This window comes from Stenella coeruleoalba (assembly GCF_951394435.1).
Source record: "Stenella coeruleoalba genome assembly, chromosome: 1".
Taxonomy (NCBI): Eukaryota; Metazoa; Chordata; class Mammalia; order Artiodactyla; family Delphinidae; genus Stenella; species Stenella coeruleoalba.
In genome coordinates, this window is record NC_137169.1 from 122229766 (window position 1) to 122245205 (window position 15440).

The 15440-nt window shown below is 43.9% G+C and overlaps 1 long non-coding RNA gene across 34 annotated transcripts in view; it reads right to left on the reverse strand.

Moving 5' to 3' along the window:
• Window positions 1-15440, reverse strand: part of LOC307186525 — a 2785769-nt gene that overhangs the window by 1236137 nt on the left and 1534192 nt on the right. The window contains exon 5 of one of the 34 annotated variants that reach the window (XR_013828370.1): window positions 5162-5243. The exons of the other annotated variants lie outside the window; for them this stretch is intronic. This is a non-coding gene — a long non-coding RNA (uncharacterized lncRNA). The remainder of the gene's footprint in view (window positions 1-5161; window positions 5244-15440) is intronic. 34 annotated transcript variants of the gene reach the window in all.

A 15440-nucleotide genomic window follows, 5' to 3' on the forward strand; every position in this document is an offset into this window, starting at 1 on the left:
GAAACATCTAAAAAACAAAGCAACAGAGCCTAGGGCACTTCCACTTATGGTCCTATAGCTTAGGGAAATTAAAATCAAAAAGACACAGGCACCCCAAAGTTTGCAATGGCTCTGTTTACAAGAACCTCGTTTACAGTACAAGTTCAACATCGCAGAAAGTAAAAAATGGATAAAGAAGTTGTGGTATTCACTTACAAAGCAATATCACTCAGCAATGAAATCTATGTCATCAGGCCCTTAGCAGCACAATGAGTGGATTCAGGTATGATGATTCTAACGGAAATAAGTCACACAGAAAAAGAAACATCATAAGATATCAGTAATACACGGAATGGAAACCTGGCTACACAGGAACTGAATTACAGAACAGAACAGGGTCTCAAATTTAGAAAACCAACTTATGCTTGCTTAAGGGGAAAGGTGAGTTGGGGTGCTGCATAAAACCAGAGATTGAAATGAGCACAGATAAAGTTCCTTAAGCCAAATATGGAATAGACAAGAGCTACTCCTTGCTCAACGAAATGGACTCAACACCCCATATTAAACGCCTAAGAATGTACCTGACTAGTAAGTATCTTAAAACCTACAGATTGCTATGTCTCCGAAAGAGAATCAAGCATGTGTACAGGGGCATAAACGCAGCAGTGATAGGATTGGAGAGGTTCGGTGAGCAAATGAAGACCCTTTGAAGCCGTATTGCATGGTACCCGTTCCACGGGTTTCAACTACCCAGGTTTTAGGTATTCTTCCTTCATCTAAAACATGCATGTGGAACCTAGAGTAAGATCAACCATGTGATCGGGAGACGTGTTCAAATATGTCTCAGTTTTCCTCCCCTGGTACTCGGGTGCAACATTCCAGACGCTTTACTAACACTCTCCCCACTTGGAGAGTCAGCGCCTTTAACCTCCTGTTTGGCCCAGTTTGCAATTTCTGCGGAAGATGAACAGGAATAGCGAGAACCAATGAGAGGCTAGCTGGAGGTGTCTGGACGGGCAAATTTAACTCTCATTTCCCACCAGGAAGAGGAAATAACCAAAGGCTCAGCGTTCCGTACCGGAACCAGATTAGGGCCTGAAGCCATCCTGCGGTGTTGCGGCCAGCTCACAAGAAAGCGAGTTGAAGAAAGGAGCTCAGGGGCACTGTAATTCACAAACCTGCAGAGTTATAAATGACAGCTATCGTCCAAACATAGACTGAAGGAAGGCTGCCAAGAGGACTTGAAAGCGGGGCAGAATTGCAGGAAACCGATTTCAGGAGGTAGACTGGAATTGCATTGAAAGCATAGGAAAAGAGGCAGAACGTCCACAATGATGCACTTGGCCAAAACGGGCGTATGCGTTTTTTCCTGAATATATTCGTGAATATATTCAGGAAAAAACGCATACGCCCTTTTTGGCCAACAAAGCAAGCTTGCAAAGGAAATCTGCACTACAATGAAGTCTCACTTCCCCCCGGTCAAAAGGGCCATCTGAAAAAAGTGTAAAATCCAGAAAGGCAGGACAGGCCATGGAGAACTGGGAGCCTTGTTATGCTGATGGGCGGGATGTAAATTGCCAACAACCACTGGGGAGAAGTGTATGGTGTTTCCTGAAACATCTAAAAAACAAAGCAACAGAACCTAGGGCACTTCCACTCTTGGTCCTATAGCTTAGGGAAATTAAAATCAAAAAGAAACAGCCACCCCAAAGTTTGGAACGGCTCTGTTTACAAGAACCTCGTTTACAGTACAAGTTCAACATCGCAGAAAGTGAAAAATGGATAAAGAAGTTGTGGTATTCACTTACAAAGCAATATCACTCAGCAATGAAATCTGTGTCATCAGGCCCTTAGCAGCACAATGAGTGGATTCAGCTATGATGATTCTAACTGAAATAAGTCACACAGAAAAAGAAACATCATAAGATATCAGTAATACACGGAATGTAAACTTGGCTACACAGGAACTGAATTACAGAACAGAACAGGGTCTCAGATTTAGAAAACCAACTTATTCTTGCTTAAGGGTAAAGGTGAGTTGGGGTGCTGCATAAAACCAGAGATTGAAATGAGCACAGATAAAGTTCCTTAAGCCAAATATGGAATAGACAAGAGCTACTCCTTGCTCAACGAAATGGTCTCAACACCCCATATTAAACGCCTAAGAATGTACCTGACTAGTAAGTATCTTAAAACCTATGGATTGCTATGTCTCCGAAAGAAAATCAAGCATGTGTACAGGGGCATAAACGCAGCAGTGATAGGATTGGAGAGGTTCGGTGAGCAAATGAAGACCCTTTGAAGTCATATTGCATGGTACCCATTACACGGGTTTCAACTACCCAGGTTTAAGGTATTCTTCCTTCAGCTAAAACATGCATGTGGAACCCAAGTATGATCAACCATGTGAACGGGAGACGTGTTCAAATATGTCTCAGTTTTCCTCCCCTGGTACTCGGGTGCAACATTCCAGACGCTTTACTAACACTCTCCCACTTGGAGAGTCAGCGCCTTTAACCTCCTGTTTGTCCCAGTTTGCAATTTCTGCGGAAGATGAACAGGAATAGCGAGAACCAATGAGAGACTAGCTGGAGGTGTCTGGACGGGCAAATTTAACTCTCATTTCCCACCAGGAAGAGGAAATAACCAAAGGCTCAGCGTGCCGTGCCGGAACCAGATTAGGGCCTGAAGCCATCCTGCGGTGTTGCGGCCAGGTCACAAGAAAGCGAGTTGAAGAAAGGAGCTCAGGGGCACTGTAATTCACAAACCTGCAGAGTTATAAATGACAGCTATCGTCCAAAAATAGACTGAAGGAAGGCTGCCAAGAGGAGTTGAAAGCGGGGCAGAATTGCAGGAAACCGATTTCAGGAGGTAGACTGGAATTGCATTGAAAGCATAGGAAATGAGGCAGAACGTCCACAATGATGCACTTGGCCAAAAAGGGCGTATGCGTTTTTTCCTGAATATATTCAGGAAAAAACGCATACGCCCTTTTTGGGCAACTAAGCAAGCTTGCAAAGGAAATCTGCACTACAATGAAGTCTCACTTCTCCCCGGTCAAAAGGGCCATCTGAAAAAAGTGTAAAATCCAGAAAGGCAGGACAGGCCAAGGAGAACTGGGAGCCTTGTTATGCTGATGGGCGGGATGTAAATTGCCAACAACCACTCGGGAGAAGTGTATGGTGTTTCCTGAAACATCTAAAAAACAAAGCAACAGAACCTAGGGCACTTCCACTCTTGGTCCTATAGCTTAGGGAAATTAAAATCAAAAAGACACAGCCGGGCTTCCCTGGTGGCGCAGTGGTTGAGAGTCCGCCTGCCGATGCAGGGGACACGGGTTCGTGCCCCGGTCCGGGAAGATCCCACATGCCCTGGAGCGGCTGGGCTTGTGAGCCATGGCCGCTGAGCCTGTGCGTCCGGAGCCTGTGCTCCGCAATGGGAGAGGCCACAACAGTGAGAGGCCCGCGTACCACAAGAAAAAAAAAAAGAAAAAAACACAGCCACCCCAAAGTTTGGAACGGCTCTGTTTACAAGAACCTCGTTTACAGTACAAGTTCAACATCGCAGAAAGTGAAAAATGGATAAAGAAGTTGTGGTATTTACTTACAAAGAAATATCACTCAGCAATGAAATCTGTGTCATCAGGCCCTTAGCAGCACAATGAGTGGATTCAGGTATGATGATTCTAACTGAAATAAGTCACACAGAAAAAGAAACATCATAAGATATCAGTAATACACGGAATGTAAACTTGGCTACACAGGAACTGAATTACAGAACAGAACAGGGTCTCAAATTTAGAAAACCAACTTATGCTTGCTTAAGGGGAAAGGTGAGTTGGGGTGCTGCATAAAACCAGAGATTGAAATGAGCACAGATAAAGTTCCTTAAGCCAAATATGGAATAGACAAGAGCTACTCCTTGCTCAACGAAATGGACTCAACACCGCATATTAAACGCAAAGAATGTACCTGACTAGTAAGTATCTTAAAACCTATGGATTGCTATGTCTCCGAAAGAGAATCAAGCATGTGTACAGGGGCATAAACGCAGCAGTGATAGGATTGGAGAGGTTCGGTGAGCAAATGAAGACCCTTTGAAGTCATATTGCATGGTACCCATTCCACGGGTTTCAACTACCCAGGTTTTAGGTATTCTTCCTTCAGCTAAAACATGCATGTGGAACCCAGAGTATGATCAACCATGTGATCGGGAGATGTGTTCAAATATGTCTCAGTTTTCGTACCCTGGTACTCGGGTGCAACATTCCAGACGCTTTACTAACACTCTCCCGACTTGGAGAGTCAGTGTCTTTAACCTCCTGTTTGGCCCAGTTTGCAATTTCTGCGGAAGATGAACAGGAATAGCGAGAACCAATGAGAGACTAGCTGGAGGTGTCTGGACGGGCAAATTTAACTCTCATTTCCCACCAGGAAGAGGAATTAACCAAAGTCTCAGCGTGCCGTGCCGGAACGAGATTTGAGCCTGAAGCCATCCTGCGGTGTTGCGGCCAGGTCACAAGAAAGCGAGTTGAAGAAAGGAGCTCAGGGGCACTGTAATTCACAAACCTGCAGAGTTATAAATGACAGCTATCGTCCAAAAATAGACTGAAGGAAGGCTACCAAGAGGACTTGAAAGCGGGGCAGAATTGCAGGCAACCGATTTCAGGAGGTAGACTGAAATTGCATTGAAAGCATAGGAAAAGAGGCAGAACGTCCACAATGATGCACTTGGCCAAAAAGGGCGTATGCGTTTTTTCCTGAATATATTCAGGAAAAAACGCATACGCCCTTTTTGGCCAACCAAGCAAGCTTGCAAAGGAAATCTGCACTACAATGAAGTCTCACTTCCCCCCGGTCAAAAGGGCCATCTGAAAAAACTGTAAAATCCAGAAAGGCAGGACAGGCCATGGACAACTGGGAGCCTTGTTATGCTGAAGGGCGGGATGTAAATTGCCAACAACCACTCGGGAGAAGTGTATGGTGTTTCCTGAAACATCTAAAAAACAAAGCAACAGAACCTAGGGCACTTCCACTTATGGTCCTATAGCTTAGGGAAATTAAAATCAAAAAGACACAGCCACCCCAAAGTTTGGGACGCCTCCGTTTACAAGAACCTCGTTTACCGTACAAGTTCAATATCACAGAAAGTGAAAAATGGATAAAGAACTTGTGGTACTTACGTACAATGCAGTATCACTCAGCAATGAACTCTATGTCATCAGGCCCGTCGCAGCATAATGAGTGGATTCAGGTACGATGATTCTAACTGAAATAAGTCACACAGAAAAAGAAACATCATAAGATATCAGTAATACACGGAATGTAAACTTGGCTACACAGTAACTGCATTCCAAAACAGCACAGGGTCTCAAATTTAGAAAACCAACTTATGCTTGCTTAAGGGGAAAGGTGAGTTGGGGTGCTGCATAAAACCAGAGATTGAAATGAGCACAGATAAAGTTCCTTAAGCCAAATATGGAATAGACAAGAGCTACTCCTTGCTCAACGAAATGGACTCAAAACCCCATATTAAACGCCTAAGAATGTACCTGACTAGTAAGTATCTTAAAACCTATGGATTGCTATGTCTCCAAAAGAGAATCAAGCGTGTGTACAGGGGCATAAACGCAGCAGTGATAGGATTGGAGAGGTTCGGTGAGCAAATGAAGACCCTTTGAAGTTATATTGCACGGTACCCATTACACGGGTCTCAACTCTCCAGGTTTAAGGTATTCTTCCTTCAGCTAAAACATGCATGTGGAACCCAGAGTATGATCAACCATGTGAACGGGAGACGTGTTCAAATATGTCTCAGTTTTCCTCCCCTGGTACTCGGGTGCAACATTCCAGACGCTTTACTAACACTCTCCCGACTTGGAGAGTCAGTCCCTTTAACCTCCTGTTTGGCCCAGTTTGCAATTTCTGCGGAAGATGAACAGGAATAGCGAGAACCAATGAGAGGCTAGCTGGAGGTGTCTGGACGGGCAAATTTAACTCTCATTTCCCACCAGGAAGAGGAATTAACCAAAGGCTCAGCGTGCCGAGCCAGACCCAGATTAGGGCCTGAAGGCATCCTGCGGTGTTGCGGCCAGGTCACAAGAAAGCGAGTTGAAGAAAGGAGCTCAGGGGCACTGTAATTCACAAACCTGCAGAGTTATAAATGACAGCTATCGTCCAAAAATAGACTGAAGTAAGGCTGCCAAGAGGACTTGAAAGCGGGGCAGAATTGCAGGAAACCAATTTCAGGAGGTAGACTGGAATTGCATTGAAAGCATAGGAAAAGAGGCAGAACGTCCACAATGATGCACTTGGCTAAAAAGTGCGTATGCGTTTTTTCCTGAATATATTCAGGAAAAAACGCATACGCCCTTTTTGGCCAACCAAGCAAACTTGCAAAGGAAATCTGCACTACAATGAAGTCTTACTTCTCCCCGGTTAAAAGGGCCATCTGAAAAAAGTGTAAAATCCACAAAGGCAGGACAGGCCATGGAGAACTGGGAGCCTTGTTATGCTGATGGGCGGGATGTAAATTGGCAACAACCACTCTGGAGCAGTGTATGGTGTTTCCTGAAACATCTAAAAAACAAAGCAACAGAGCCTAGGGCACTTCCACTTATGGTCCTATAGCTTAGGGAAATTAAAATCAAAAAGACACAGCCACCCCAAAGTTTGGAACGGCTCTGTTTACAAGAACCTCGTTTACAGTACAAGTTCAACATCGCAGAAAGTGAAAAATGGATAAAGAAGTTGTGGTATTTACTTACAAAGCAATATCACTCAGCAATGAAATCTGTGTCATCAGGCCCTTAGCAGCACAGTGAGTGGATTCAGGTATGATGATTCTAACTGAAATAAGTCACACAGAAAAAGAAACATCATAAGATATCAGTAATACACGGAATGTAAACTTGGCTACACAGGAACTGAATTACAGAACAGAACAGGGTCTCAAATTTAGAAAACCAACTTATGCTTGCTTAAGGGTAAAGGTGAGTTGGGGTGCTGCATAAAACCAGAGATTGAAATGAGCACAGATAAAGTTCCTTAAGCCAAATATGGAATAGACAAGAGCTACTCCTTGCTCAACGAAATGGACTCAACACCGCATATTAAACGCCTAAGAATGTACCTGTCTAGTAAGTATCTTAAAACCTATGGATTGCTATGTCTCCGAAAGAGAATCAAGCATGTGTACAGGGGCATAAACGCAGCAGTGATAGGATTGGAGAGGTTCGTGAGCAAATGAAGACCCTTTGAAGTCATATTGCATGGTACCCATTACACGGGTCTCAACTCTCCAGGTTTAAGGTATTCTTCCTTCAGCTAAAACATGCATGTGGAACCCAGAGTATGATCAACCGTGTGAACGGGAGACGTGTTCAAATATGTCTCAGTTTTCCTCCCCTGGTACTCGGGTGCAACATTCCAGACGCTTTACTAACACTCTCCCGACTTGGAGAGTCAGTCCCTTTAACCTCCTGTTTGGCCCAGTTTGCAATTTCTACAGAAGATGAACAAGAATAGCGAGAACCAATGAGAGACTAGCTGGAGGTGTCTGGACGGGCAAACTTAACTCTCATTTCCCACCAGGAAGAGGAAATAACCAAAGGCTCACCATGCCGTGCCGGAACCAGATTAGGGCCTGAAGTCATCCAGCGGTGTTGCAGCCAGCTCACAAAAAAATGAGTTGAAGAAAGGACCTCCGGGGCACTGTAATTCACAAACCTGCAGAGTTATAAATGACAGCTATCGTCCAAAAATAGACTGAAATAAGGCTGAAAAGAGGACTTGAAAGCGGGGCAGAATTGCAGGAAACCGATTTCAGGAGGTAGACTGGAATTGCATTGAAAGCATAGGAAAAGAGGCATATGGTCCACAATGATGCACTTGGCCAAAAAGGGCGTATGCGTTTTTTCCTGAATATATTCAGGAAAAAACGCATACGCCCTTTTTGGCCAACCAAGCAAGCTTGCAAAGGAAATCTGCACTACAATGAAGTCTCACTTCTCCCCGATCAAAAGGGCCATCTGAAAAAAGTGTAAAATCCAGAAAGGCAGGACAGGACATGGAGAACTGGTAGCCTTGTTATGTTGATGGTTTGGATGTAAATTGCCAACAGACACTCGGGAGAAGTGTATGGTGTTTCCTGAAACATCGAAAAAACAAAGCAACAGAGCCTAGGGCATTTCCACTTATGGTCCTATAGCTTAGGGAATTTAAAATCAAAAAGACAGAGCCACCCCAAAGTTTGGAACGGCTCTGTTTACAAGAACCTCGTTTACAGTACAAGTTCAACATCACAGAAAGTGAAAAATGGATAAAGAAGTTGTGGTATTTACTTACAAAGCAATATCACTCAGCAATGAAATCTGTGTCATCAGGCCCTTAGCAGCACAATGAGTGGATTCAGGTATGATGATTCTAACTGAAATAAGTCACACAGAAAAAGAAACATCATAAGATATCAGTAATACACGGAATGTAAACTTGGCTACACAGGAACTGAATTACAGAACAGAACAGGTTCTCAAATTTAGAAAACCAACTTATGCTTGCTTAAGGGGAAAGGTGAGTTGGGGTGCTGCATAAAACCAGAGATTGAAATGAGGACAGATAAAGTTCCTTAGGCCAAATATGGAATAGACAAGAGCTACTCCTTGCTCAACGAAATGGACTCAACACCGCATATTAAACGCCTAAGAATGTACCTGACTTGTAAGTATCTTAAAACCTATGGATTGCTATGTCTCCGAAAGAGAATCAAGCATGTGTACAGGGGCATAAACGCAGCAGTGATAGGATTGGAGAGGTTCGGTGAGCAAATGAAGACCCTTTGAAGTCATATTGCATGGTACCCATTCCACGGGTTTCAACTACCCAAGTTTAAGGTATTCTTCCTTCACCTAAAACATGCATGTGGAACCTAGAGTATGATCAACCATGTGATCGGGAGACGTGTTCAAATATGTCTCAGTTTTCGTAACCTGGTACTCGGGTGCAACATTCCAGACGCTTTACTAACACTCTCCCGACTTGGAGAGTCAGTCCCTTTAACCTCCTGTTTGGCCCAGTTTGCAATTTCTGCGGAAGATGAACAGGAATAGCGAGAACCAATGAGAGACTAGCTGGAGGTGTCTGGACGGGCAAATTTAACACTCATTTCCCACCAGGAAGAGGAATTAACCAAAGGCTCAGCGTGCCGTGCCGGAACCAGATTAGGGCCTGAAGCCATCCTGCGGTGTTGCGGCCAGCTCACAAGAAAGCGAGTTGAAGAAAGGAGCTCAGGGGCACTGTAATTCACAGACCTGCAGAGTTATAAATGACAGCTATCGTCCAAAAATAGACTGAAGTAAGGCTGCCAAGAGGACTTGAAAGCGGGGCAGAATTGCAGGAAACCGCTTTCAGGAGGTAGACTGGAATTGCATTGAAAGCATAGGAAAAGAGGCAGAACGTCCACAATGATGCACTTGGCCAAAAAGGGCGTATGCGTTTTTTCCTGAATATATTCAGGAAAAAACGCATACGCTCTTTTTGGCCAACCAAGCAAGCTTGCAAAGGAAATCTGCACTACAATGAAGTCTCACTTCCCCCCGGTCAAAAGGGCCATCTGAAAAAAGTGTAAAATCCAGAAAGGCAGGACAGGCCATGGAGAACTGGGAGGCTTGTTATGCTGATGGGCGGGATGTAAATTGCCAACAACCACTCGGGAGAAGTGTATGGTGTTTCCTGAAACATCTAAAAAACAAAGCAACAGAACCTAGGGCACTTCCACTTATGGTCCTATAGCTTAGGGAAATTAAAATCAAAAAGACACAGCCACCCCAAAGTTTGGAACGGCTCTGTTTACAAGAACCTCGTTTAGAGTACAAGTTCAACATCGCAGAAAGTGAAAAATGGATAAAGAAGTTGTGGTATTCACTTACAAAGCAATATCACTCAGCAATGAAATCTATGTCATCAGGCCCTTAGCAGCACAATGAGTGGATTCAGGTATGATGATTCTAACTGAAATAAGTCACACAGAAAAAGAAACATCATAAGATATCAGTACTACACGGAATGTAAACTTGGCTACACAGGAACTGAATTACAGAACAGAACAGGGTCTCAAATTTAGAAAACCAACTTATTCTTGCTTAAGGGTAAAGGTGCCTTGGGGTGCTGCATAAAACCAAAGATTGAAATGAGCACAGATAAAGTTCCTTAAGTCAAATATGGAATAGACAAGAGCTACTCCTTGCTCAATGAAATGGACTCAACACCGCATATTAAACGCCTAAGAATGTACCTGACTATTAAGTATCGTAAAACCTATGGATTGCTATGTCTCCAAAAGAGAATCAAGCATGTCTACAGGGGGATAAACGCAGCAGTGATAGGATTGGAGAGGTTCGGTGAGCATATGAAGACCCTTTGAAGTTATATTGCATGGTACCCATTACACGGGTGTCAACTCTCCAGTTTTAAGGTATTCTTCCTTCAGCTAAAACATGCATGTGGAACCCAGAGTATGATCAACCATGTGAACGGGAGACGTGTTCAAATATGTCTCAGTTTTCCTCCCCTGGTACTCGGGTGCAACATTCCAGACGCTTTACTAACACTCTCCCGACTTGGAGAGTCAGTCCCTTTAACCTCCTGTTTGGCCCAGTTTGCAATTTCTGCGGAAGATGAACAGGAATAGCGAGAACCAATGAGAGGCTAGCTGGAGGTGTCTGGACGGGCAAATTTAACTCTCATTTCCCACCAGGAAGAGGAATTAACCAAAGGCTCAGCATGCTGGCCCGGAACCAGATTAGGGCCTGAAGCCATCCTGCGGTGTTGCGGCCAGGTCACAAGAAAGCTAGTTGAAGAAAGGAGCTCAGGGGCACTGTAATTCACAAACCTGCAGAGTTATAAATGACAGCTATCGTCCAAAAATATACTGAAGTAAGGCTGCCAAGAGGACTTGAAAGCGGGGCAGAATTGCAGGAAACCGATTTCAGGAGGTAGACTGGAATTGCATTGAAAGCATAGGAAAAGAGGCAGAACGTCCACAATGATGCACTTGGCCAAAAAGGGCGTATGCGTTTTTTCCTGAATATATTCAGGAAAAAACGCATACGCCCTTTTTGGCCAACCAAGCAAGCTTGCAAAGGAAATCTGCACTACAATGAAGTCTCACTTCCCCCCGGTCAAAAGGGCCATCTGAAAAAAGTGTAAAATGCAGAAAGGCAACAGGCCATTGAGAACTGGGAGCCTTGTTATGCTGATGGGCGGGATGTAAATTGCCAACAGACACTTGGGAGAAGTGTATGGTGTTTCCTGAAACATCTAAAAAACAAAGCAACAGAGCCTAGGGCACTTCCACTTATGGTCCTATAGATTAGGGAAATTAAAATCAAAAAGACACAGCCACCCCAAAGTTTGGAACGGCTCGGTTTACAAGAACCTCGTTTACAGTACAAGTTCAACATCGCAGAAAGTGAAAAATGGATAAAGAAGTTGTGGTATTCACTTACAAAGCAATATCACTCAGCAATGAAATCTATGTCATCAGGCCCTTAGCAGCACAATGAGTGGATTCAGGTATGATGATTCTAACTGAAATAAGTCACACAGAAAAAGAAACATCATAAGATATCAGTAATACACGGAATGGAAACTTGGCTACACAGGAACTGAATTACAGAACAGAACAGGGTCTCAAATTTAGAAAACCAACTTATGCTTGCTTAAGGGGAAAGGTGAGTTGGGGTGCTGCATAAAACCAGAGATTGAAATGAGCACAGATAAAGTTCCTTAAGCCAAATATGGAATAGACAAGAGCTACTCCTTGCTCAACGAAATGGACTCAAAACCCCATATTAAACGCCTAAGAATGTACCTGACTAGTAAGTATCTTAAAACCTATGGATTGCTATGTCTCCGAAAGAAAATCAAGCATGTGTACAGGGGCATAAACCCAGCAGTGATAGGATTTGAGAGGTTCGGTGAGCAAATGAAGACCCTTTGAAGTCATATTGCATGGTACCCATTCCACGGGTTTCAAGTACCCAGGTTTAAGGTATTCTTCCTTCAGCTAAAACATGCATGTGGAACCTAGAGTATGATCAACCATGTGATCGGGAGACGTGTTCAAATATGTCTCAGTTTTCGTACCCTGGTACTCGGGTGCAACATTCCACACGCTTTACTAACACTCTCCCGACTTGGAGAGTCAGTCCCTTTAAACTCCTGTTTGGCCCAGTTTGCAATTTCTGCGGAAGATGAACAGGAATAGCGAGAACCAATGAGAGGCTAGCTGGAGGTGTCTGAACGGGCAAATTTAACTCTCATTTCCCACCAGGAAGAGGAATTAACCAAAGGCTCAGCGTGCCGTGCCGGAACCAGATTAGGGCCTGAAGCCATCCTGCGGTGTTGCGGCCAGCTCACAAGAAAGCGAGTTGAAGAAAGGAGCTCAGGGGCACTGTAATTCACAAACCTGCAGAGTTATAAATGACAGCTATCGTCCAAAAATAGACTGAAGTAAGGCTGCCAAGAGGACTTGAAAGCGGGGCAGAATTGCAGGAAACCGATTTCAGGAGGTAGACTGGAATTGCATTGAAAGCATAGGAAAAGAGGCAGAACGTCCACAATGATGCACTTGGCCAAAAAGGGCGTATGCGTTTTTTCCTGAATATATTCAGGAAAAAACGCATGCGCCCTTTTTGGCCAACCAAGCAAACTAGCAAAGGAAATCTGCACTACAATGAAGTCTCACTTCCCCCCGGTCAAAAGGGCCATCTGAAAAAAGTGTAAAATCCAGAAAGGCAGGACAGGCCATGGAGAACTGGGAGCCTTGTTATGCGGATGGGCGGGATGTAAATTGCCAACAGACACTTGGGAGAAGTGTATGGTGTTTCCTGAAACATCTAAAAAACAAAGCAACAGAGCCTAGGGCACTTCCACTTATGGTCCTATAGCTTAGGGAAATTAAAATCAAAAAGACACAGGCACCCCAAAGTTTGGAACGGCTCTGTTTACAAGAACCTCGTTTACAGTACAAGTTCAACATCGCAGAAAGTGAAAAATGGATAAAGAAGTTGTGGTATTTACTTACAAAGCAATATCACTCAGCAATGAAATCTATGTCATCAGGCCCTTAGCATCACAATGAGTGGATTCAGGTATGATGATTCTAACTGAAATAAGTCACACAGAAAAAGAAACATCATAAGATATCAGTAATACACGGAATGTAAACTTGGCTACACAGGAACTGAATTACAGAACAGAACAGGGTCTCAAATTTAGAAAACCAACTTATTCTTGGTTAAGGGTAAAGGTGCCTTGGGGTGCTGCATAAAACCAGAGATTGAAATGAGCACAGATAACGTTCCTTAAGTCAAATATGGAATAGACAAGAGCTACTCCTTGCTCAACGAAATGGACTCAACACCGCATATTAAACGCCTAAGAATGTACCTGACTAGTAAGTATCGTAAAACCTATGGATTGCTATGTCTCCAAAAGAGAATCAAGCATGTCTACAGGGGCATAAACGCAGCAGTGATAGGATTGGAGAGGTTCGGTGAGCAAATGAAGACCCTTTGAAGTCATATTGCATGGTACCGATTAGACGGGTCTCAACTCTCCAGGTTTAAGGTATTCTTCCTTCAGCTAAAACATGCATGTGGAACCCAAGTATGATCAACCGTCTGAACGGGAGACGTGTTCAAATATGTCTCAGTTTTCCTCCCCTGGTACTCGGGTGCAACATTCCAGACGCTTTACTAACACTCTCCCCACTTGGAGAGTCAGTCCCTTTAACCTCCTGTTTGGCCCAGGTTGCAATTTCTGCGGAAGATGAACAGGAATAGCGAGAACCAATGAGAGACTAGCTGGAGGTGTCTGGACGGGCAAATTTAACTCTCATTTCCCACCAGGAAGAGGAATTAACCAAAGGCTCAGTGTGCCGTGCCGGAACCAGATTAGGGCCTGAAGCCATCCTGCGGTGTTGCGGCCAGCTCAAAAGAAAGCGAGTTGAAGAAAGGAGCTCAGGGGCACTGTAATTCACAGACCTGCAGAGTTATAAATGACAGCTATCGTCCAAAAATATACTGAAGTAAGGCTGCCAAGAGGACTTGAAAGCGGGGCAGAATTGCAGGAAACCGATTTCAGGAGGTAGACTAGAATTACATTGAAAGCGTAGGAAAAGAGGCAGAACGTCCACAATGATGCACTTGGCCAAAAAGGGCGTATGCGTTTTTTCCTGAATATATTCAGGAAAAAACGCATACGCCCTTTTTGGCCAACCAAGCAAGCTTGCAAAGGAAATCTGCACTACAATGAAGTCTCACTTCCCCCCGGTCAAAAGGGCCATCTGAAAAAAGTGTAAAATCCAGAAAGGCAGGGCAGGCCATGGAGAACTGGGAGCCTTGTTATGCTGAAGGGCGGGATGTAAATTGCCAACAACCACTCGGGAGAAGTGTATGGTGTTTCCTGAAACATCTAAAAAACAAAGCAACAGAACCTAGGGCATTTCCACTTATGGTCGTATAGCTTAGGGAAATTAAAATAAAAAAGACACAGCCACCCCAAAGTTTGGGACGCCTCCGTTTACAAGAACCTCGTTTACCGTACAAGTTCAATATCACAGAAAGTGAAAAATGGATAAAGAAGTTGTGGTATTTACTTACAAAGCAATATCACTCAGCAATGAAATCTGTGTCATCAGGCCCTTAGCAGCACAGTGAGTGGATTCAGGTATGATGATTCTAACTGAAATAAGTCACACAGAAAAAGAAACATCATAAGATATCAGTAATACACGGAATGGAAACTTGGCTACACAGGAACTAAATTACAGAACAGAACAGGGTCTCAAATTTAGAAAACCAACTTATTCTTGCTTAAGGGTAAAGGTGAGTTGGGGTGCTGCATAAAACCAGAGATTGAAATGAGCACAGATAAAGTTCCTTAAGCCAAATATGGAATAAACAAGAGCTACTCCTTGCTCAACGAAATGGTCTCAACACCCCATGTTAAACGCCTAAGAATGTACCTGACTAGTAAGTATCTTAAAACCTATGGATTGCTATGTCTCCGAAAGAGAATCAAGCATGTGTACAGGGGCATAAACGCAGCAGTGATAGGATTGGAGAGGTTCGGTGAGCAAATGAAGACCCTTTGAAGTCATATTGCATGGTACCCATTCCACGGGTTTCAACTACCCAGGTTTAAGGTATTCTTCCTTCAGCTAAAACATGCATGTGGAACCCAAGTATGATCAACCATGTGAACGGGAGACGTGTTCAAATATGTCTCAGTTTTCGTACCCTGGTACTCGGGTGCAACATTCCAGACGCTTTACTAACACTCTCCCGACTTGGAGAGTCAGTCCCTTTAACCTCCTGTTTGGCCCAGTTTGCAATTTCTGCGGAAGATGAACAGGAATAGGGAGAACCAATGAGAGACTAGCTGGAGGTGTCTGGACGG